At 46.4% G+C, this 25,182-nt stretch overlaps 1 protein-coding gene across 1 annotated transcript in view; it reads left to right on the forward strand.

The window, feature by feature from the left end:
- The window catches only part of BTBD9 (BTB domain containing 9), a 1,399,080-nt gene that overhangs the window by 938,667 nt on the left and 435,231 nt on the right, over positions 1-25,182 (forward strand). The window lies entirely within an intron of this gene.

The following is a 25,182-nucleotide window of genomic DNA, read 5'->3' on the forward strand; positions in this document are numbered from 1 at the left end:
TAAGGAGTCAAATGTTTCCCAGGCCTTAGTAGGGTATTGCCAATACATTGCCTATTTTTCCAGACAACCCTCTCCCAACACAACCCAGTTAGGTACTGGGACGAGGAAGATACACACCAGAAATATACATCCTCTCTTTGCATACTCTTTCAGTACACACCACTTAGGTACTAAGACGAGGTGGCCACCATTAACACAGAAGACAGACTGGAAGAAGCAACATGAGCGGATTAGTTGTTGGACTCATTATCATGGAGCCGGGAACTTCAAAAGAGAGTCAGCTTAGAGGTTAAAATGGAGGCACAGCAAGCGTGATGGAGAGCTCCAGGGCAGAAGCTTTTGTGGCAAGACGGCACCTTCTCTAGACACTGGAAGGTATCAGGAGTGTGATCCAGTGCAGCGAGCGACAAGGGCTTGTTGGCAGTATGAGGCGGAGCTGTGGAAGCAGTGCGGTACAGAGCAAAGGTACTTGGAGCATTGGAGAGGCTCCCGAATGCTCACAGATGCAGAGCCGCTGACTGCAAGCTACCAGAGCTCCAACGCTAGCAGCGGGGAAGCGAGGAAGCTGTGGAGGTCGCTGTACGCCAAAGGGAAACAGCATGACCAGACCATGAGCATAGACGAGTTTCCGGGAAGCCGCAGAGAGTGGAAACCAGAACTCAAAGGATGGTGAGTCCTCCTGAGTGAGAGGGGGGCCCTGGGCAAGGTGGATGGGCATTTAGAGCTAGAGACATTTTATTTTGAATATCTGCTTGGATTCTAAGAAAGCCAAGAATTAACATGATGAGAAGTCGAATAAAAGAGCATTGCCAAAAGTCAAATAAGCAAGCATTGCCAAGAGTCAATTAAGCAAGTATTGCCAAGAGGCAAGTACAGTGGTGCAAGATAAACATAATTGTAGCCAAATCTGTATGAAACAGTAGCCTTGCTAAAGGGAGCTAGGTGCTTTAATCTAGAAATCTCAAATGTGGACTAAGCCGTCTAGCAGAAGTGTGTACTGGGAAGCACATGTAGGTGTTGCAAATGAAAGCTACTAAAAGAGTGATTGTTGACAAAGGCAGTGATAATAAAGCGTCATGGTTACTTGAAACGATACTGAGTCAAGCCTCGTTGTGAAGCTAAAATTGTGGCAATATACATATGAAACAGATCCAAGTAAGGTTTGCCGGTTGCGTGACCTGTAATAGGTAGACCATGTGGTCTGACAACTGGCCCTAGACCGAATACACCCACCTAAGGAAAAGGAAACCTATGTGAACTGAGATTTATAAGATTAACTTTCTAAATTGGTTACAAGCAACCAAACCTGAGGAGCTGGGGAAAAAGCCAAAGAACTGTTATATTGAAAGCTTGGGAAAGGGAACCCCTCATTTGGTAAAGTGAACTATTTGAAACTTGGGAAAGGGAAGACCCTTTTCCACTTTAGAGCTGCAAGAATCTCTGAACTTCTATTTTGAACACTTTTCTTTTGATGCTGACATCCCTGCACATTGTATACAATTTAGATATGAGGACAAGTATAGGCTTTGGACACAGACAGACATTTGTGTTGGACTTCCTGACACAGACTATCATTAGTTTCATTTAGGTAGGGAAATTCCACCTTAGCATATGGCCAGTTAGGCCTTTTCCAACCTCATTTTTAATAAAGTTTATATTCCAATCATTTACTTCAGTTGTCTGTGTCAACTTCATGATGCCTTCACCAGTGATTATGTGTTCCATTGCATGTGTTTTGGTTTCATGCTTTATACCTTTGGGTTGTTAGCGTCTTGCTAAATGCAATAAATTCCTCTCTCGAACTAGTTGAGGGCCTCGCTCATGGTGGCCCTCTGTGCTGAGATGAACAATGTCAGCTGATAGGAAGGGTGAGGGAGGCCCAATCCTTCTAATGGATTATTTCCTCCTACGGATTCCTCATCTATGATGATTTCTATCCCAGCGCAGCTGTGCTCCGGAAACCTTTCCACCGCCAGGGGATGCAGCACGGCTCTGCATAGGCTCTGTCCGATGCCTCTATGCACCCCTCACTGGATATGACACTGGGATTACTATATATAGATGTGCTGCGCCCTATGACCTCAGTTCCTTTTTTCTCATGCACTCTGTTTGCTAATCGTGAAAATGCTTGTCGAGCTTAAAGAATTTTTATCACAACACTATGCCTAATCGGTCTGAGGCCTTGGGTTTAAAGCCATGTGGATATTGTGGCTGACTGATGTCGGTCTTGGATCCGCACCGGGTTTGCCTATACTGCTTAGGCAAGGACCACGACTGCAGGTCAAGCCAGTCCATGCACCCGAAGGCGCTACGGGAAAGGACGGCGAATATTTTCACCTTCGTCTACAAGGTAAAGGGTGAGGCTCTGTGACCTTGGTCGAGGTCGCAAAATGCGGATCGGCGCTCCGAAGATTGGGCAGCTCTGCACAAGTAAAAGCAAAAGAAAAGGAAGGATTAGAAGCGGTCCCGCTCTCCGAGTCAGTCCTCGCACTGGCATTCTTATTTGGAGTACGTCTGAGTGGCCCAAAGAGGTACCTTTTCCAACCCAATCCTCCATTCCAGTGGAATGGGAGCACTTCCACTCGAAGATGCTGAACCTCTTCGCCCAGGTGCTGATGGCTCCAGCCTCACCGCCTGTGGGGCAGGAAACCGCGCCATCCGCTTCGGCACCTCCGGGGATCACTGTGTCTTTTGTGACCGACAGACCACCCTCAAGGGGGCAACAGATTACGGACTCGGCCTGGCCCGAAAGGAAGCTGTGGTAGTTCAGCGACCACAGGCTCTGCCTTCGGGCATCACGGCCTTGGCAACGGCACAAATGTCGTCAGCGCCTTGGACACTGATGTTCCACAGGAACATGACCCACTTATATGGATCTTTTTATGTGTCTGGGCTCTCTCTGAATAGTTTAGCTGGAATTTCATTGTCTTCTGAAAATGGGTGAAGTTATTATTGGGGAAAGAACTCTGTTTATTTTCACTTTGATGTTTGGGCCTTAACAGTTACAATTAGAGTGTGGACACTTGCCCTAGCCTAGATGGAGGCTTCAGTCGATGATCTGATTGGCTGAGCTGTTCTCAAGATCAGTTGGAAACACATTCAACTGCCTTTAATTGTTGAGAGTTCAGCTGAGGTGGTCAGGATCCAGGAAACTCCCAAATTGAGGCCTTTGAGTCAGTATGGAAAGGATCTCTTTGAAACTCCAGTAGAAAATTGTAACCAGTGAAGATTCAGGAAAACCCTAAGCTAAGTGAACATTCAGCTGCATAGTTAATTTTTGAAAAGTTCTTTGAATGAAAACTCAATGAAAAATATTTAAACTCTCATTCTCAACTGCCATAAAAAATGTGTCAAAAATTGACTTTAAGACTGAAAAGTATTTAGTACTTTCAATGTACAGTTAAAACAATACACGCTTGGTATCTGTTCACGCTTTAGTTTCAAACGTTGTTTTCTTTTTTTTCCTTGACGTGCGCATTTAAACTGATTATCCTGTCGGCAGTTGCTTTGCATTAGAAACTGCAGAGTTGGTTTGTTGTGTTTACATACACTAATTGTTATTAGGTAAACACGGAGTGAACAAGTACTAACAAGGATATATAGTTCTGAGTGTGGAATTGACCATTCACAATGTTCTGTTCATGTTTCTTATTCATTGTTCCATGCGAGTCATGAGTATTCTTAGAGTGTTATGATTTGGAGTGTTTTTCTATGAAGTTCTGAAGGTGTTCAGTTGGGTCCTGCCTTCAGAGGTGGTGCCTGCTGTCGCTTGAGCTAAACTTGAATAAACAAGCTCTTAACTGCAAACATTGCCTGGTTCGATCATTTTAACATTGGCGACGAGGATTGTACCAAGGACCCTGACGCCGGATACAGCTGATCTGTCTCCGTGATTCCGGGCTGCCTACACCGTGTCTTCTCCGCCGCACCCCGCCGTACTAGCGACAGCAGGCGAGGCGGATCGAGGGCAGAGAAGAAAAGGAGGAAACTAAGCCTGCTCTTATTTTGGGACCAAAGCCGTCTTCGTTCTGGAGAAGAGAGCCGCGAGGGAGCCGCACACAGCTGACAGAGGGAGGGAACCCATTCAGGCAAGTGTCAAGATCGGGGGGAGAGCCGCGGGGGAGCCGCGAGGGAGCTGCGCGAGGACAGGCAGCAGAGCGGGCTTGCGAGCTGCGATCTAAACGCTCGCAGCTGCTGCGCAATAGCCCCGCCGCCTGCGTGCCAGCGCACGCGGCTCTCAGCTGGTCCTGGCGCGTGCAGACACGCGCTACAATACACGCTGTGGGGGGAGTGTCAACTCGAGCCCCGGTCTCCATTGTGACACTAGTTGCCCAGCAACAAAGGCTCCACATTCAAGAGCCCCGGTCTCCATTGTGACGTCAATCCACCGCCAGCTAATTTCTCAAAGAAAAAAAAAAGGGGAAGAACACCACAATGACAATTGTTCTAGAACGCATATGAAAGAAAAAAGGAAGTGTTCATATAGTGAACAAAGGAGCCTGTACATCAAAGGAAAAGTTCATGCAGTGAACAAATTTATCTATTGGGTTAATTGCGTCAATTAATCAAAGACTTACTGCTTCACAGCCCCTACATCACCATGGCAGCATCAATACCTCCACCTATTTCGTTTCTCAATGAACCTGGATGCCCACTTCTCAGGTGGGACAAGTGGAAGGACACATTTGAGAACTATTTAGTGGCAATGGGCGGTGACAGATTTTCTTCAGCTCGCAAAAAGGCTCTGTTGGTTCACAATTTGGGCACAGAAGGACGCAGGATCTTTGATGGGCTGACGGGAGACCATATGCCAGAGGCGGGTGATGCCGATGAATATGCATTAGCTCTCAAAAAACTACAGGACCATTTTGAGCCCAGAAAGAATGTCAGTTTTGAAAGACATAAATTCTTCCAGCGAGTACAGGAACAGTCAGAGTCGGTGGAATCATATGTAGCCTGTTTAAGGTCATTAAGCTACTCATGTGAATTTGAGAATCTGACTGATCCCCTAATCAGGGATCAGTTACTCAGGTGTACTAATAACGCAAGAATCCAAGAGAAGTTACTGGCCAAGGACATGAAACTCGATGAGGCGCTTGAATTAGCCAGGAGCATTGAACAGACATCATTATATGTTAAGGAACTAAAGAGTGACAAACAAAATACGACCACCATGTCAGTCTGTGCAATAGACCAGAAGAAAAGATCAAACATCCCCAGCGGAAAGAAAGGAAATTGGACCGCGAGAAATGCATGTACCAGATGTGGCAACCCCAGACATGGTGCAAACTTTCCGTCGTGCCCTGCCAAATTTGCCGAATGCTTTAAGTGCAGGAATAGAGGACACTTTGCAAATTTATGCAAAGCTACATCCATAAATTTCATCGAGCCCAGAGTAGAGAACAGAGCCAGCATTGAGGAGTCGTTCAGGAGAGATTACAACATTCAAGAAGTGTCAGCCAACCAGGAACCAAGTGCCGAGTTTGTTTTTGAAATTTCAGCTATATCAGGCGAGGCGAAAGGATCGGCAGACACTTTTCTGATTGATGGGCGCAGTTTAGTCATGAAAGTGGACACTTGTTCTCCTTGGACCATAATATCAAGGGACACTTTAGTAAAAATATTGAAGAAGGGCGAAGCGGCAATTAAACCCACAGATGTTAGAGCCTGTGGATATGGAGAATCTACAATAGAAATCTTGGGGGAATTTGCTGCATCTGTCAGTTACAAAGGAAAAGAATGCCAGGCCAACATTCTGGTAGCAAACAAGGGAGCCTCTTTATTAGGATGGGAAGAATGCTCCTCAACCTATATCCATTGCTGAAGTGGAGGATGACATCTGGACTAAAGAGTTCCCGGAAGTGTTTTCCGAGAAATTAGGGAAACTTAGAAGTTTTGAACACCACATCAAATTAAAGAATAATGCGCAACCGGTGATACACAAGGTTAGACAAGTGCCATTGAAGATGAGAAGTAAGCTTTGTGTCGAATTGAATGACTTGGTGGACAAAGGAGTAATTGAGCCTATAACAGCAACAGAATGGTTATCGCCGGTTGTACTAGTAGCCAAGGCAAATGGAAATCTGAGACTATGTGTGGATTTACGCAGCCTAAATCGGAACATAGTTGTAGAGAGACATCCGCTTCCTAACATATCGGAGACTCTTTCCACCCTGGGGGAACCGAAAGTATTTTCCATCATTGACTTGTCAGCGGCATATCATCAGGTTCCGCTGTCCAAAGATTGCCGGCATCTCACAGCGTTCATCACTCCCGAGGGAGTGTTCAAATACAATCGCATGCCTTTCAGTTTAGCTTCTGCTGCCTCTGTCTTTCAAAGCGTAATGGAGGAGGTGCTTAGAGGGCTAAGAAAAGTAACAGTGTTTCAAGATGACATACTAGTGTTTGCTGAAAATGAAGAGGAACATAATGAGGTTTTGAGGGCTGTCTTAGTGAGACTTAAAGAATCTGGTTTAACTGTGCAAAGGAAAAAATGCAAGATTGCTGTTAGAGAAGTAGATTATTTAGGTCATAGAATTTCTGGCGATGGTATTGCTCCAAAAAAGTCTCTCATTGATAGCATCAGCAGTGCTCCCCAGCCACGTGATAAAGATCAGTTACGTTAATTCATGGGGCTGGCGGAGTACTATCACAAATTTGTAAATGGTTTTGCCACCATATCCACTCCGTTAAGAGAGTTGTTGAGAAAGAATGTTAAGTTTGAGTGGTCGGGTGAATGCCAGGAAGCCTTCAGGAAAATAAGAGTGCATAGTTCAAACACCCTCCTTGGGAGGTTTTGTGTCGGGAAGGAAAACTGTGTTATCGGTTGATGCAAGCAATATGGGGCTAGGCGCAGCGTTGTCTCAAGTGGACTCTGGTAAGACTGAACATATAATTGCGTTTGCCTCAAGGCCGTTGAAGGGAGCGGAAGGAAACTACTCTGTGATTGAGAGGGAGGCATTGGCGGTCTCGTGGGCTGTAGCACATTTCAAATGTTATTTATGGGGTCAGACTTTCATGATAAAAACTGATCACAAACCTTTAGTCCAACTTCTAGGCAGTGTGGAGTGGGCAAAAGGATCACCCAGAATTTCTAGATGGATGATTGAACTCCTACCCTATGACTTCAAGATGGTGTATATAGCTGGTAGAGACAATGTAGTAGCAGACTGTTTGTCTAGGTTACCGGTGGAGGGAAAGGATTCAGAGGAAGCGATGTTAGAGCAGGGTGTGAGTATTGCTGAGGTTGAATACAATGCCATAAGCAAAGATGAATGGGAGATTGCTGATAGTGAGGATTCCATATTGAATCAAGTCAAGGGGTGGACCAGGGCAGGGTGGCCCCACAAAAACGAGCTAGAAAAAAAATTTGAATATTTCTATTGCATAAAAGATGAGCTTAATTTATCGGAAGACGGCATAAAGCTCAGGAAGGGTACCAAAGTTATTCCACCTAGCAATGTCAGACCCAAGCTAGTGAGTATAGCTCACCAAGGTCATTTAGGGATGGGAGGAACCAAAAGATATATCAGAGTATTTTATTGGTGGCCGGCAGTTGACAGTGAAATAGAGAAGTGTGTGAAAAACTGCAGAGAGTGTGAGAGGAGTGATAAAAGTAAGGTTGTGAGGGAAGCACCCATTAGACCCGTTAGTGTTCCGGGTGAACCCTGGAAAAAGGTGGCTGTGGACCTGATGGGTCCAATACAGAATTTAGGAGAGAACCTCAATTATTTGATTGTGTTAGTAGACTATCACTCAAAGTGGATAGAGTGGAAGGCAATTGGTGAGGCAACCACGGCCCAAATGATATCATTTTTTGAAGAAACATTTTACAGGGAAGGCTTTCCCACGGAATTAATTTCAGATAATGGCGTCCAATTTTGTTCTGACAAAATGGTGGAATTTTTCAAAAAGTTTGGCATAAGGCATTACAGAACTGCACTCTATCAACCCAGGGCTAATGGGCTGGTAGAGAGGGCTAACAGATTTGTAAAGGGAGGATTGCAGTTGGCCATGGCGGCAGGTCTGGAATGGCAGAAAGTGTTGAGGGAAATGGTTTGGAATTACTGCACGACGCCCCACATTGTTACTAAGGTCTCACCATTTATGTCTCTCAAGGGCAGGCAGCCGGCTACAAAACTCTGTCCAGGGTGGCTTGACTTGGCCAAGAGTGTAAATATTGATAGAAATAAAATTGTTACACTTATCAAAGAAGCCCAAAATGCATACAAAGAAAGATTTGACACAGAAAAGAAATCCAAGAGTTTGGTATGGAGAGAAGGTGAAATGGTGTATGTAAAAAATCCCAGGGTGTCCCCTAAATGTATTGAGAGCAAATTTATTGGGCCTAAGAAAATAGCGGTAGTAAGAGGGAATGTGGTCATAATGGAAGGTGGAGAGTGCTGGTCCATGTCCAAATTAGTGAAATGTAATAACAATGGTCAAGCAGCGGAGGATGGAGAAAATAGTGATGGGGATGATAATGGAAATGACAATGAGTTGGTGCATGAATCTGGAGAAGTTAATAAGAGTGGTCAACAGGATACAAATACTAGTACCAGCACAGAAAGAAGAAGAGGTAAACCTCTTTGGTTGAGAGATTATGTCCTAGAGTAAACGAGGTTATTGAAAGGGGGAATGTGTGTTGTGTTTACATACACTAATTGTTATTAGGTAAACACGGAGTGAACAAGTACTAACAAGGATATATAGTTCTGAGTGTGGAATTGACCATTCACAATGTTCTGTTCATGTTTCTTATTCATTGTTCCATGCGAGTCATGAGTATTCTTAGAGTGTTATGATTTGGAGTGTTTTTCTATGAAGTTCTGAAGGTGTTCAGTTGGGTCCTGCCTTCAGAGGTGTGGTGCCTGCTGTCGCTTGAGCTAAACTTGAATAAACAAGCTCTTAACTGCAAACATTGCCCGGTTCGATCATTTTAACATGGTTTCATATGAATAGCTTTCCCCGGTTGGCAGCATAGATCTTTTCTGAGCTGCAGAAGTTTATATCTATTAACTGGCTCCGCGTGAGTCCGTAACGTGCAGCCTTCATTTTTGTCACGGCCGTATGAAAGTTGCCGTATTATCAGCGAGGACTCCTGAAGCTTATTTGGTGTCAGTTTCACTCTTTGCCTGACACACTCGGTGCGCGCATAGTCAGAGAGGCTCACGCCATTGTTTCTCAGAGCTGCCGTCTTCTCGTATCAAGCGGGAAGCTCGGATGCATTTTTGTCAGTTACACGTTCCAGCTGACCTGCTCGAAGCCCGCACAGATAAATAAGTTAACGGCATCGTTTACTCTGAGCCGCCTGAACATCTAGCAAGTTGTGGACCCCGTGGCTCATTTTGCATGAAAATTTGTTTACCTTTTCTTGCGGCTGCGCAGTGACTTTTTCCTTTTCGGTGGAGACAGGAGACAGCGTGGGTCTTCATAAAACACACGGACTGCAAGGTTTCCGGAAGGTGGGAGGTTATTTGGCACAGAAGATTAAGGATATGTTTCCTGGTGCAGAAAAAACGGCATTAAAATGGAAAAGGTTGTACTTAAACCCGTAGACTCCATGTGTTGAGAATAAAACAAGGCAGCAAGTTGTTCTTGAATACAGTCCAAGGGTATTTGACTTGTTATGCGGAACTGAAGCATTGTTTTTTGAATAACTACATGCCTTCAAGTTCCAGTAAGGTTCTAAGTCTTGGTACAAGCAGAGGAGCAAGAAGAATGTATTGAATGAGAAAGGAGGAATTACCTTTACAGAAATCCTAATAGACTACTCAATTGAACAATCCAAAAGCCTCCCTCTAAGCCTTCAGCAGAGGTAGAACAGGTAACAACCCAATCTATTGTTGTGAGAATTCCAGGAGAAAAGTGTAAGTGCATGTTTCTTAATCTGAGTTCTATTTTCTTCCCCACTACAGATATTCTGAAGGCTCCGAAGGAATCTGTTCCTGTTTTTTATTATATCCACTTCCCCTTTCCCCTGGGGTTGTTGAGTGCTTAGTCGTGAATATAAAGGTTGAGTGCTTCCCAACCTTTGTGGGTCTGTCGGGGTTCAGCAGCTCTTGTGGACACCAAACCAAGACTCAGCCGGACATTATGTCTAAGATATACAACATGTATGACGATGAGGGGGACCAGATCCATTTTGGGCTGGAATCTCTGGGTTCTAGGGAAGGGAGGGATTTCCCTGAGGAATTCTACGGGGAAGGTGAGAATGCACTGGCACTGTCGGAGGACCTGCAAGGAGCCAGCGGCCTCAACTCCCCGGAAATGGATTTCTTGCCAACTTCAACCCCAGGAAAGCCCCAGCCGCATTCCAGCGGTTGATGGCAAGGGTGGTCTGCTCCATCCAGGTTCCGGGTGCAATATGAGCTGTGCCTTCCTGGACAATTCACCCAAAAAGGAAACTCTACTGCCCTTCAATGTGGTGGTGGAAGCACCTGTGCTGGAGTCGTGGGAGATGCCTGCCTCTGTTCCGGTTGTGGACAGAAACATGGCGATGAAACATCATCCCGCCACGTCAGACCCAGCTTTTCTCTCCTCCCATGCTTCACCTAAGAGCTTGGTGGTTCAGGCTGCCACGACTAGACTCAAACATCTACCTTCCTGTCCTTTACACCAGACAGGGAGAGTAAGATGTTGGACTCCTGGTGCAAGAAGGTGTTTGTGTCAAGCAATCTGTGACTGCAGGCTGTGAATGCTTCATGTGCCATAGCAAAGTGTTCCTTCAGCCTTTGAACCTTGTTGGGCAATCCGGCCATCCACGCATCCTGAGGGATGGCTTCAAGGCCCTGGTTTCTAATGGCAGGGAGGCGGCATGCAAAATGCTGCAACCAGGGCTTGACACAGCGGAATGTGTGGGTAGGGCCATGACCACAAGCACGTTGGTCAGGTGCCACTCCTGGCTAAGGACAGCAGGGTTTGCGGCCGACGTCCAAACCAGATTGTTGGACATGCCATTCGACAGCAACAACCTTTTTGGAGCCAAGGCTGACATTGCCCTCCAGAAGGTTAAGTCGCCAAATACGTTGGCTAAGGCCTTGCGGTTTGCTGTGGCATAGCCCTTTGCTGAACCGCTGTTCTGGGGCAGGGGTTTTTTCCCCTTCGCCCAGAGAGACCGTGTTCAATCCTCCTCAGGAAGAGTCATACGCTCCCTAAGAGGTAGGGAAAGAGGGTCCCAGAGGGGTGGCGCAGCAGTGGCCTCTGTCCCCGCCGCACCCCCAAAGCACCAAAACTGAGTGACATGTTTTACCTCGCATCTCCAGTGGGGAGGCTCTCGTTGTTCAGCATGGAATAGTCCGAGACCAGGTCCGATGCTTGGGCCTTGCAGCTCATACGACAGGGTTATAGCCTCCCACGGGCCCCTGACTACCCCATTGTGTTCGGATTCCGCCCTCCTGGAGGAGTTCCGTCAGCTGGTGAAGAGCACGATGGAACTGGTTCAGCGCTCAGATCGAGGGAGGTTATGGTACTCTACCTATTTTCTGGTGCAGAAGGACGGATGCCTGCGCCCCATTCTGCGGCTGCCGAACTTGTTATGCAAGGAAAACCTCTGGATGGTTGCTCTAGCCCAGCTCCTGCAAGCCCTCGATCTGCAGGGCTGGTTGGTTTCCCTGGATTTTCATAACGCCTACTTCCATGTTCCGATTAATATAAAGCACAGTAAATACCTGAGGTTCGTAGTGGGCCAACCGCATTACCAGTTCAAGGTCCTGCCGTTCAGTCTTTAATCAGTGCCCAGGGTTTTCACCAAGCTGCTGGGAGTGGTAGTGGCTCACCTCAGAAGAGAAGGCATCAATTTCTTTCCCTACCTGAACGACTGGCTCGTCGAGCTTGCTCCCCAGAGCTAGTGTTGGAGCATCTGCTCTACACATGCACAGATTGGGCTTTTCCCAGGAAATTCCAAAGTCTCAGGTTCTGCCGTCTGTCTCTCCAATTCATCTGACACGGTTTTCCCACCCGAGGATCGAGTAAGCGAACATCTTTTGGATGGTCAATGGCCTCCAGTCAGAGAAACAAGTCTGTACCTTGGCCTTCCTGTGCCTTCTGGGCCTCATGGCCTCTTGCATCCTTGTGGTGACAGGGCGAGGTTGCACATGAGATCGCTTCAGTTTCAAAACGTCACAGTTCTAGGGCCACATGTTAGACCTTCTACAGGTCTTGAACCAGGTGGCCCAGGATCTTGTGTGGTGGGCCGTGCAGGACAACTTGCTCAGAGGCATGCTGTTCCGTCAACCTTGCCCTAGGTGACTGTGGTCATAGACTCATCTATGACTAGCTGGAGCGCTTACCTGTCACCTGTAACAGTGAGCGGACTGTGGTCTCCCACAAAGTCTTGGGAACACATGAACTTGCTGGAGTTTAGGGTGATCAGGCTGGCCCCGGTTGTATTCCTCCTCCCCACAGATATTTAGAGTAGTGGCAGAATCTGACTGTCTCTCTCTTCCGCTATCTCTTTTAAATAGGCGGCACACCACCACTTTCTAGGGCAAGGGCTCTCTCCCTACCAATATGGATAGTGTTCTTCTTGAGGGATACATTTGAGTAACAGATTGTACTTTAATATATAGATTTAGAAGTGTATCCCCTTCATTCCGTGGTGCATGATACTGTCCAATTGGGCAACCTTTTCTATGAATTAGTAATTCAGTGATATTACCTTTCAATTGGGCGAAACCTCCCACAGATCCCTAATCACCCTTTTTACCTGCCCCTCTTGCGGGAAGCTAGTACACCATCGTTTCTACAGTCCTTCTGCTTCAGATTCCTAGAGGAAAAGGGTGGAACTGAGGTTATGGGGTGCTGTGCCTTTATATATACTCGACCCAACGTCATATCTGGCGTGTAGGTGCGTCGGACCGAGCCGACGCAGGGTTGTGCTACATCCCCTGTTGGCAGAAAAGTTTCTGACAAACAGCTGCACTGGGATATGGGATATCTTGAGACGACATGGGATGAATTTTCACTCCTATGCAGACACTTAGATCTTCATCAGGTTTGTCAATTTTGATGAAGAATTCAATAGACTGGGGCAGTGTTTGGATGAAGTGAGTGATTGGATGTCGATTAATCAACTTCAACTAAACGCAGCCAAAACTGAACATGTTTTGTTCGGACCTAGAAACCCTTTATCTGCGGACAAGGGACTGCCTATTCCAACACTCCAGGGAACAAATTTAAAATCTGTATGTAGGTTTAAGAACTTGGGCTGCATTTGGCAGGATGATCTCGGCAGCAAAGGCCAGGTTGGAGCAATGGTTCAGGCGTGCATTATGTTCTGGGACTCCTACGGCATGTACTACCCTACATCCCCAAGGAGGATCATGCTTCGGTGGTGGGTGCCTTGACTAATGCACATTTAGATTACTGCAAGTCACTTTCTCAGTATTCCGTCCAAACAAATCCAAAGACTCCAAAAAGCACAAAATGCGGCAGTTGGGATGATCTTTTAGCTAGGTAGAACTGCCCTTAGAACTGCCCATGTTTCACCATCTCACCATGCCTTACACTGGCTGGCAGCGGACAATCGCATTAGATTCAAGGTAGCCTGCCTCATTTTCAAATGTGTGAATGACCTGGCCCCAGTATATTTGAGGGAAATAATTCAACCATATCAACCTACAAGGCATTTAAAATCTAGTGATTGTCATCTCCTGTTCATTCCTCATTCAGTGTATACATCAAGGGGAGATTGATTTGCTGTCTTTGGGCCAGAATTGTGGAATTCGCTTCCTTAGGAAATTAGGACCCTTGAATCATTTTATCAGTTTTGTAAGGCCCTCAAGACATCCCTGTTCAGATATGGTCTTCCTCTCTACATCTGTGTTTGTTTGTTTTTTTGGTTTGCTTGCCTTTCTGGGCTGGACTATGCTTTACATGGATGTGGCTCCAACTGCGCTGCTATACGGTTTGGTCCATCATGTGCGCAATATAAATGTAAAACTCAAATCAAATCATAGACTAGGAATCCGTGGGAGGAACATCCATCAGATAGAAAATTGCAGAGAGGCAAGTCATTTGTTCATCTCTCTCTCCACCAAACTGACATAATAGTGTCTAAAAGGCTGGAACAATGGTGACACAAATCACTATGCATCAGTGCCTGCTGTTGTTGGACACAACATGACTGGAAGGATGAACCCTGCATGCAACTGCCATTATGGGTTGGGCAGTGAATACTAGGGGAAAGCATAGTGGGCAACTGTAAACGTTCTGAGTATACCAAATTCCATTTCGGAATGGTGTAGCCTTAATGGACTGCCAGTTGCAAGCCACTTTCCTCTGTTATAAGTCACACCCTGAGGTTCCAATAACCCCTCACCCATCTACTGGAAGCCTGTAGCACTTAACCACAACCTGTGAACCCCATAGAGCATGTGTACACACACGGGTGGCCATGAGCTTCTGCTGAAATGGGGAGTTCTGGTAAAGGAAAGGAACCCCCCCCTCTTCCCGATGCACTGTTTACCCCATCACTGTTGTGGTCCAGAAACTAGCGCTTCCTCAGTGTGAGAGGTACATCCGGGAGATCTCTGGGGATTGCAGTAGAACACTCTAAGGTGGGGGGAATCTAACTTTAAGAACCAGCAGTACTTCTGTTTAACCCTTTTTTTGATACTCTAAATCATTCAGCAGAATGCAAGCTTAATTTAGTCTAATCATTTGTTTAACTTGACACAAATCTGTTATTTGCATTTCGCAGCCATGTGCACTAGTTGATCTCCGTAATATAGTAACATAGTGAGATTGTAAGATGGATATGGTACGTATACCAACAACTTAGTAAAAAAAAATATCAACAAATTTGGCCCTTAGTTTGGATAGGCATTTGGAAGGAATTCCCAGGTACACGAACCATTAGCCATTTTATGGATAAGTAGTACAATCATTTGCCATGCATTGCTTTATGATGTCTTCATCAGTGAGTGGGCTGGTGGCCACAACTCCATACGATCTTTGATTACCTGGGCACATGATTACTATATGCAAGGTAGAGCACCATATGTTCGGATGCTGCCATTATATGCCAAGCAAAAATTCAAATACCTTAATTATGCCATCTTTTGACTGGAATAGCCCACTTATGTAAGGGATATCTTCGCATGGGCAGCTGCTGTCATTATGTGCAAAGTGCAGCCTGTATGTGTGGTTTAAACGGCCAGCACTCATTTAGGGTAGCACTAGACCAACCTACTTTTTTTTGGATTCACCACAGATGGAAATGACCCCAACCTCATGATCCCTAGATAACTCCTGCAACCAGCTCAACCAACTACTTTTGTGAAATGCTTTTGTTTCATTTTTTTCAAGCAAAAATCAACTTCATCACTGTCATCTGCACAGAGCATGTACGGCACATGTTTGTGTAGTATTTAATGTAAGATTAGCAGATTCTACATAGTCTGATAGTCCTACTGTCCTATTACGTATTGATAGCTGCATATCATATACCATCATTTGAAATTGGTCAGTATGGAATTGGTTATTACACAGACCCCTTGTAAGAGTGAATAGAGTTTATTACCTCATCATATGGCTATTGGTTGGTTCTAAAATACCATGATGTTGTTCCATTGTTATACAATTACCCCCCCCCCCCACACGTCTTTTAGCCGGTTATATTTTGAATAGGGAATATTTTTGATGAAGCTTCTTGTAGGTTCAACAGTGTTCCAATTCAGGTATTTCATTTGCATTGATTAGGAAACCCTTGCTATTGGTAAATATGATGTTGGTTCTGAAACTATTTTTTTCAGTTCTCCACAGGGATATTTCTCCCCTGCAATCAATCAATACCCCTTGTCTGTATGGGCTTACAAGGACCTGTATCGATCTACTTACTTTTGCTTAGGACGTCGTTGGAATTCAGGGTAGCAGGATCTTTTCCTCCCAACTTGGTAGGGTCTTTGCCTCTAAGGATTGCTTAGGAATCTGCGCCCTCTCAGTTCCTCCTCTGCCTTCAGTTAATCTGGGCACTGTTTTATCGGGTTATGAAATGATACCCCATGTCTACACCACCACCCCTTCTGCAACAACCAAAATGAAAACCAATACCCTAGACTGCTGCAAAACATACTGCAATAGAATGCAGCAAAAGGGCCACGATGAGTTGATTATTTTGTTTCCTGAGTGGACTGTGCTCTCTGGGGATCCTCACGTCACACGTACCCTTTATTCCTGTTGGCTGAGAGCCTGGGAAAACGCATTAAAGGAGGTAGGGTAATTTGAATCCTTAGTCCTCCTTTCACTCCCCAGATAACTAAACATGTGATCAAGGAAGCATGTTTGGATTCTGAGATGTTGGCTCTATACCCTGTCATCTTTAAAGTTTGCCCAAATTACTTTATACTAATCACCTTGCAAAACTCGTCAAAGCTATTATGTAGAAGTGCTTCCATAGTTTCCCTGAGGCGATGCAGCTCTGGTTCTGGGCCATCCAGCAGGAAGTTTCGATCTCGGCAGTTCATCTGGCTGGTGACGAAAACCAGACGGCGGACGCTCTGAGCAGGCAGAGCGCGATCTCTCACGAGTGGAAGTTGGCTCAGGAGATTCTCCTGGAGATCTTCTCCATTTGGGGAACCCCTGGGGATCTCTTCGCCTCCAGTGTCAACCGGAAGTGTGAAAGGTTCTGCTCGCGGGAATTTCCTCCAAGAGGAGCCTTAGGAGACGCGTTCGTGGTGGAGTGGTCATTCCCACTGCTGTACACGTTTCCTCCAGTCCCCGTCATCCCGCAAGTGCTGCAGAGGTTATGGAGGTTCGGTTACCGGATGATCCTCATTGCTCCGGCATGGGCCAGGAGGACGTGATACCCGGACCTTCTCGACTTGTCCATCTGCCCTCCACGTCGTCTTCCCTACCGAGACGATCTGCTCTCACGGGACGGGGTCAGGTTCTCCATCCAGAGGTCGGATCCCTCAACCTTCACGCTTGGCTTCTGAAAGGATGAGGTTTAGGGATTGGGACCTCCCTGAAGACGTCATGGAGGTGTTGCTTTCGGCCAGACGGCCGGCGTCAAAGTCCCTGTACCGTTGGAGAAAGTTCTGCGACTGGTGCAGGGTTAAGAATGTGGATCCTTTTTCATGTGACATTCCTGTGGTTATGTCTTTTTTGCTTTCTTTAGCCCAAAGGGGCTTGCAAGTGGGTACCGTTAAAGGTTACCTGGCGGCACTGTCCATATTTAAGAGCTCGTCTGAGGAGTGTTCTTATTTTAAAATTCCTTTAATTTCTCAGTTTCTAAAAGGGCTCACTAATGTGTTCCTTCCGTCACCTTTCCAGGTGCCCGGTTGGGATTTGACCTTGTTCTCAAGTTTTTAATGGGTGCTCAGTTTGAGCCTTTACATTCTTGCCCTTTGAGACTGTTAACCCTTAAAACAATTTTTAGTTGCGGTCCCTTCTGCTCGCAGAGTGAGTGAGTTACAGGCACTTTCAGTTAAGCCACCCTTCACTGTGTTTCATAAGGACAGGGTTGTCCTTAGAGTTTGTCCTTCCTTCCTTTCTTCCGAAGGTGGTGTCAGCATTTTATCCTCCTGCGCATCCTGGTAAGGAAGAAGAGAGGCTCCATAGGCTGGATCCTAGGAGAGCTTTAAGCTTTTATATTTCATGCATGTCCCGGGTCAGAGTGGACGATCAACTCTTTATTGGTTACGCTGGAAGGCGTTTGGGACAAGCTGTTACTAAGCAGACTTTGTCTCGATGGATTATCTTGGCAATTTCTGAATGTTACCGCTTGGCGGGTAAGGACCCTCCGGTAGGCTTGCAGGCCCATTCTACCAGGGGTATGGCTGCCTCTACTGCCCTGCAGAGGGGTGTCCCTATTCGTAACATCTGTGATGCAGCCACCTGGGCATTCGGTCCATACTTTTGTACGTCGCTACTCCCTCGATTCTATCCGTGGGCAGGATCTGGCCTTTGGAAAGGCAGTCCTTTACTATGCAATCTGATTAAGCATTCTAAATTTCTATGTTCTAAATTCTTTTCCCACCTCCTTACGTTGGTACTGCTTTGGGAGTTTGACATAGATACGGAATACGTCGAAGGACCCAATCCCCTCGAAGAACAAGTTACTCTCTTACCTGGTAACGTTCTTTCGATGGGATGTCTGACGACGTATTCCATATCGCTCTCTCCCTGTTCCCCGCTACAGAATTTCTTATGCGATTGCAGCTTACGTTTCCGCAAGGCTTTCTGTGGTCATAGTGGCAGTAGTTTGGTGCCACAGGTTTTGGGAAAAAACTACAACTGAGGCTACTGGCGTTGTGCGTCCTACTTATAACATCTGGTGACGTCGGCCGTCGGAGGAGGTCCTCGAAGACGGCGTATCGACATCATCGATGCAGGACGCATACGGTGAAAGATTTTCCAAAGCAACACAGCTGTGGTGATTACTGTCATAGATATGGAATACGTCGTCGGACCATCCCATCGAAAGAACGTTACCAGGTAAGAGAGTAACTTGTTCTTCTAAACCAGTCTGCAAGAGTTTTATAATGCACATACAATTGATAATACCTGTAAAAGGGGCCCATTTAAAAACCATTGAATATGTGTTCTCGTCTTGCCATGTTTGTTTTCAGATTTAGATTTAAACTTTTCTTTATTGGCATGGGGCAAGAGCAGGCAAACAGAAACAGTGCACATAACGAATGACATTACAAATAGTTGAATGGCATTGCATACAGGTGGGAACAGAAAAGGGCAGACGGAATCTCGTACAGTCTCATGCAGTTCAGAGCCACTCAAAGGAAAAGCAGGGGCTATGAGTCCGACAGGTGAGAGGAGAGCAGTTCAATATTATCTTTACTGTTCAGATAGCTGCAAAAGTCAACCCATACATTCTTGGGGTGAGTGGTCATGGGGAGAGTATTAATATAGTCCTCTTCGCACATCTGAGTCCTGGTGAGGGCCTTCAACCACATTTTGAAAGAGGGAGGGGAGCGGCGCTTCCAACACTGTAGTATGCATTTTTTGGCGACCATAGTCCCGATGTTCAGGAACTTGGACGCCTTGCTCAACTCAATCCCGTCCCACAGCCCGAACAGAGCGGCCAGTGGGTCAGGTGCAATGTGGATGGCAGTTATTTCGACAAGGGCCTCCATGATGGCTTTCCAATAGAGGCCCAGCGCATCGCAAGACCAGAACATGTGGATATGGTCTGCTTCCGTGGATTTACATCTCGGGCAAGTATGGGTCTGGCCGCGCGCAAATCTCCCCACTCTATGCGGAGTGTAATATAGGCGATTCAAGAGCTTGTATTGTATGCAACGAAATCTAGCATTTAGGGAGACCTTACATGTGTGCATGCACATTCTACCCCACATGGCATCAGTGATAGTCAGGCTTAGTTCGCTGTACCATGGTTCCCGGGTCGGAGAAGTGTTACCCAATTTCCCAAGCAGCATTTTGTATAGTGAGGATGTTACGCCTTTCACCCCAGCTGAGTTGGGGTGAATTTCAGGTGAATCTGGGGGTTCATTGGGGAAAGATGGCCACATGGCGTGGATCGCCGCCCTCAATCTGAAATATTGTAACATTTCCAGCGCCGAGCCAGAGTGACCGGGACGCCATGTCTGCGTGGTGATAAATTTCCCTTTGGGAAATAGGTCAGATAGCGCGCGATAGCCAAGGCCCTGCCAGTGTCTCATAAGGAGTTTGTCGTGAGTGGGGCTGAGACCCGTGAGTGGGGCTGAGACCCGGGAATTGCCATATGGGCAGCCACTTGTAGTACGGGCGGGAATCAGAGTAGGGTGACAATAGTCTCCACGCCATGATTGCGGCAGCAACAGGGTCCACCGGAGCGTTGGCCCGATATGTATGGTGAAGGATAAGGGACAGAATGTTAACCTCTTCGCTTGGCAGTTTCTTGAGTTTTACATGGGGGGGGGGGTCTGAGAATACATACCAGTGTGTAGCATGTTGTGCTTGAGCATCTATCCAGTATCGAGCAAGGTCAGGGGCGGTGAAGCCCCCCTTATCATATGGGAGAGCCATGTGCTGCCACTTTTTACAAACTGCACCGGAGTGTTATGCTCAACTGGCTCCCACAGAGGCGTCGATTTGAACTGGACAGCGGCGGTCTCCACCAGCATGACGCGCAGGGACGAGATGACGGACTGGACTGGCCCACCTAACTTAATTTGCTTGGCCCGTAGGAATATTCTTCTGCAAATGGAGAAAGGGAATTAACCACCGTGGAGTTGAGCGTAAGTTCCCCCACCCCCGTTGTTCTCCCAACTGATCACCTTTGATGTCCCCTCTTATAGTCTCACCTGATGGTTTGAAAAGATGAGCTCTCCATCCAGCATTGAGCGCAGGGGCGCGTAGATTAACCAGTTGCTTCACTGGCTCGAAGGAATTGGTGAGTTCCAGAAAAATATTAACTCCGAGGTTCCCGGCAAGACGCCGTAAGTATGTAGTTCGTAAGAGTTCAAATGCCTGACTTTCACTCTTGTCCGATTCCTTGCAGGTTGCAGCTTGACCCTAGTGAAGAGTTCCTCGTGGCAACCGGTAATATTCTGGTAAGGATTTGTATTATCCAACACAGTTCGATAAAATAATGTCAATATGTAACCAGTTGCTTTCTCCCTTATTCAGGCGCTGAGAGAAAGTATGAAGTCTCGGCGAATAATGCCTCCGGCGTTAAAAGCAGGTAAGTCTATTGTGGTGAAGAGGGTTTCCCTTGTTGGTCCCTTTGTTTCACCTTGCTGTCCTTTTGTTTCCCCTTAGGAGCCGGGGTTCGGCAAAGATGCAGTGGAAGCTGCGCCGACCCGTGAAGAGGAATAGTACCCCAGGTGGTAAAATCAGGTAAGTCTATGGGGGGGGGTAACTAATATTCCTCTGTGTGTTCCCTTGGCTCACCTTGCTGTTCTTGTCTTCTCCTTAGGTGCTGGATTGCAGTGAAACATGCAGTAGGATGCGGTGGAATGTGAAGATGCTGCAAAGGCCGGTGAGTTCAGCGCGGCGGTGCAGCAGGCGAGGCGACGTGCAAAAAATAACTTCTTTCTTCCAGCTTGAAGACGCGATGGATCGTGAGTCCAGGTAAGGATCAAAGGTATTGCTCTTGTTCTAACCTTTTCTCCTTCTTTCTCCCTTTTTCTAGGAGCTCCAAACTCGAGGCGGGCGTGACAGAAGACTGGATGCAGACTTGCAGGCACGGTGAGCGTTACGCTGCTGGATGCAGAATAACGCAAAGCGTTTGCTGCTCTTCGGGCGTGGTTTAAATAGCCTCCAAAGTAGTCCCAGGTAAGTATTCCTCCCCAGCCCCGCCCGAGTAAAAAAAATAGTCCCCAAGTAAAGTAGTCCCTTCCAAGCCTCTTTTGGCTTGGAGCTCTTGCAGCATGGTCTGCATCAGGTAAGTTTGCAGCATGGTCTGCATTAGGTAAGTTTTAATCTATGAGCCTGGTACTGACTCTCCATATGAGCCTGGCGCCATAGGCGCCAGGACTGCACCCAAATAGCCCCTAGCAGGGGTTATTGGGCTTGCTTGGAATGACTTGATGCCTGCTTCCGGGGTTGCTGGGCTTGGTCTGGGTCCCTGGGGGTAGGCATCATGACACGGAGTGCCATAGGAATTGGGCGCATAAGGTATGTAGATTCTTGAAGTATTGCTTCCCCAGCTAGATCGGGACTTTTCTTAAAGGTGTATAGAAGCTAGGGGACAATTATCATTTTGATTAGAGATAGCCTGCCCTACAGGGAAAGGGGGAGGTGGCGCCATCTCAGCATCTGGTCTTCCACCTGCCGCGCCATGGCAGTGTAGTTGTCGGCTAGTAGTGAGGATCTAGAGAGGGATATGTGGACCCCGAGATATGGCGACCAGCGGAGGGGGAATTCACATGTTGGTTGGGGAGTAGCCGCGGTAAGCGGGAATATTTCATACTTAGTGTAGTTTATGGTAAAACCTGAGAATGTGCCTATTCTGGTGACATCTCGAATTATCGAGTCAAGATGGGTGGACGGGTCCCTTATATAGAGGCGTACGTCGTCAGCGTATAGCGAGATTATCTCCGGAGTATCCCGCAGACGTATACCCTTTCGACTGTGTTTATTTCTGACATAGTCGGCCATGGGCTCAATTATAAGCGCAAACAAAATTGGGGAGAAGGGGCATCCCTGACACGTGCCATTATGGAGTGTGGTGAGAGGCGAGGCCTGGGAGTGAACCAGGACTCTGGCCACCGGGTTCGTTTACAGCAGCTTGATGTATGACATCATGCAAGGACCAATACCCATTTTATGAAGCACCGCCCACATATTGACAAGACACCATGTCGAATGCTTTCTGGGCATCGAGAGTAACGGCTACTGCCTTAGCATTTTTTTTCAATATCTTGACTGCAACAAAAGTTGTTTGTAGGTCATGTACATTTGAGTTCCTTTAGGAAAAAAAAGATCTCCAGAGCGCCACTTTCGCTGCACCTCATGGTATTTTTGATGGTTGAATATGCTCTGCAGAAAGTGCATTACGAGAACATAACATTATTAAGCCAGAATAAATTAAACATTCATTTAAAAAAAGTTCATGCTGTTCATACTCTGGGTAAGATATTTCAGTGTGCCAAGTCGTGAGCCCCGAGTAATGTTCCTAGCATCCATAGGCATCTGACCGTATTGTGGGACACTAGGCAAATCACTGGAGGGCTCCCTTTTCTTTAACAGAAATTGGGATCACTGAATTATTCTTTTGTTGTTGGAGGTCAGGTGCCCAAAAAGAGTGTGACAGTACCAACAGCAAAATGAGGGCAGTGCTAAAACCTGACAGCATTTAAGCACTTGAAGCAACCAAAATGTCTACATGAGGAAGCAGGCATGACTAAAAGAGAAATGTTTTTATCTGTACTGATGCCCATGAAATCACTGATACTCCGAATATCTATCGGAAGCAAGTTCCCTAGCTTGTTGCAAGTGACAGAACAAGAGTGAACAAAACCCCTGGAAAGTGAAACGAACAACAATCTTAGTGTAGCTTGATCCGCAATGGGGGGCTGGAGGAGAGAAACATCTTAAGGGGTTTCTTAATGCACAAAGGAGCCTGGCCAAATAATGCTTTATGGGCTACAGTCAAAGCTTATTAATGTGTGATTTTACTCGTAGCCAGTGAAGTGTTATAACTGAACTGCTGGAGTTAGTGAAGCATACAGTGATTCCTTATGGTAATTCAGGAAGAACATAGATGCCCTTAGCACTTAAGAGGTTAAACACAGGAGTAATGGCCTCACCTAAAGGAACCAGTCACAATTCGGGCAGCCATATTGTGGATCACGTGCATCTTTTGAAGAGATGTTTTCGGCGCACCTGCATACAAGGCACTGCAATAATCCAAGTGGGCGTTGACAATGGCACATGCACTAATTGCAGAGTGCTTTTCCGATCATTGGAATTGCCTCGGCGTCATCAATTGATAATGGGAGTAGCTGGGCCACAAGCTAAATCTCAGTTTGATCTCCATGTAGACCAAGCCAGTTTTCTGACATCCAATATTCGGTAAGGGCATAGATATTTTGAACATGCTACATATTAACTGCTGGATCCCGGCCAAGTTGAATCTCTAGCTGGGTATCATCTGCATAATTCTGCCTCATTCTCCTGGAGTATGTCATGTAGCGGTTTCAAATAGATGCTTAAGAGAGCTGGGGAGATGCAGGATCCCTGGGGTACACCACAAACTAATTCATCTTCAGCTGTGTGTTTATTTTCCAACAACAATACTTTTTTCAGCCAGGTGCCATCATCAAAGTAAAAATTACATTACATTAATCGTTGGAAAAAAAACAGACAAAACTATGCTAAGTATCAATAACAGCAGGGCAATTCTGGCTAAAAGTTTTGAGATTGATAATCAGTTACAGATGTGATTATTAATAATGTGTGATGATTTATTGCAGAGGAAAGAGCCAATCCAATTAGCTGATTTAGCCAACACTCGGGCGACATCCGGATAAGATGGCTTCATCAGTGGTATCAAAGGCTTCGAAGAGGTCAAGAAGCGTCAGCACATCCACTTGGCCCTGGCCCAGAATCTGCAGTAGAGAGTCCTTAACTTCCATCAGAGTCAACTCGGTTCCTCTGCCCGGTCAAAACTCGGGCTAATACCGGTCTATTTGAGGCCACTTTTCTTTAAAGAAAAAAGGCAGAGACAAAAGCATTCTCATTATGTGATGTAAGTCTGTTTGAACAGAACATCAAAAACTGGGAATCCGTAAACCAGCACAACGCACAAACAAGCCAGAATTCACATAAATATACAAATAAAAACAGTTTTACTAAATGATGTTCTCAATGCGCCCCTCTCCAGAAAGAACATGGCATGATAACCTGTGCTGTGATTTTTGCCACTTTGAGAGTTCGCAGCCATAGCTTTTTTGCATTTCTACTAAATGGTGTAAAAGAAAATGAGTTGTAAAAGAAAATAATTGGTCATTAATTTGGCTGGTGGGGGGCGGGGGGGCTTAGTGGGTTAGCCGGGTTGAGATGGCTGTGGGGTGCTTGCTGCCTTTAATATGGGCAGACATCTGCGTACTGGTGACTAGTCCCCTTCAAGCACTCTGGTGGACTGTAGTTTACTATAGAGCAGCAGTTGCAATGCCTGCAAACGTTTATGGCAAAAATAAAGGAGGTCCATGGATGGGCAGGGAGTTGGTGGGGATGCACGTGAATATTAGATTGGACAGGTCTTGAATGGGTGGGTACTTGGCCAGCTAACACATGCAGGTTTTGCGTCCCTACCCGTATGGCATATCATCACTGCCCACACTCCCATGGCAATGGGTTTGCCTCACTAGGTGGCACTCGTGAGCCAAATAAAATGATGACATGGGCCAGTCACAATTCTCACAGCTTAGCTCCTAAACGCATCCTGACTAACTGCCACGTGCAGCCAGAGAACAGCGCCAGAAGCAGCACTGGCTCCTATGCAGTCCTGAGGTGTGCTGTCCAGTGCACGCAATGCCACTTCCTTTTTAGACAGTCTGTGTCTGTTGGTTAATTGAAGGTTATGGCCTGGCTGTACTTGGGCGATCTCTTCCTCCTTGCATCAAGGCACACCATTAAAACTCCTTTAAGAAAGCTTCTTTACGGTTGGTCTTCGCTTTCTTACTACAGTCAGAGCATTCTTTAAAGCAAACATGTAATGACACGGCCAGGCCCCAAAATGTGCACTCACTATTAGCCATCGTGCAAATGATGATG

The sequence above is a fragment of the Ambystoma mexicanum genome, chromosome 4q (genome assembly GCF_040938575.1).
Source record: "Ambystoma mexicanum isolate Mex_15411 chromosome 4q, UKY_AmexF1_1, whole genome shotgun sequence".
NCBI classification, from domain to species: Eukaryota; Metazoa; Chordata; class Amphibia; order Caudata; family Ambystomatidae; genus Ambystoma; species Ambystoma mexicanum.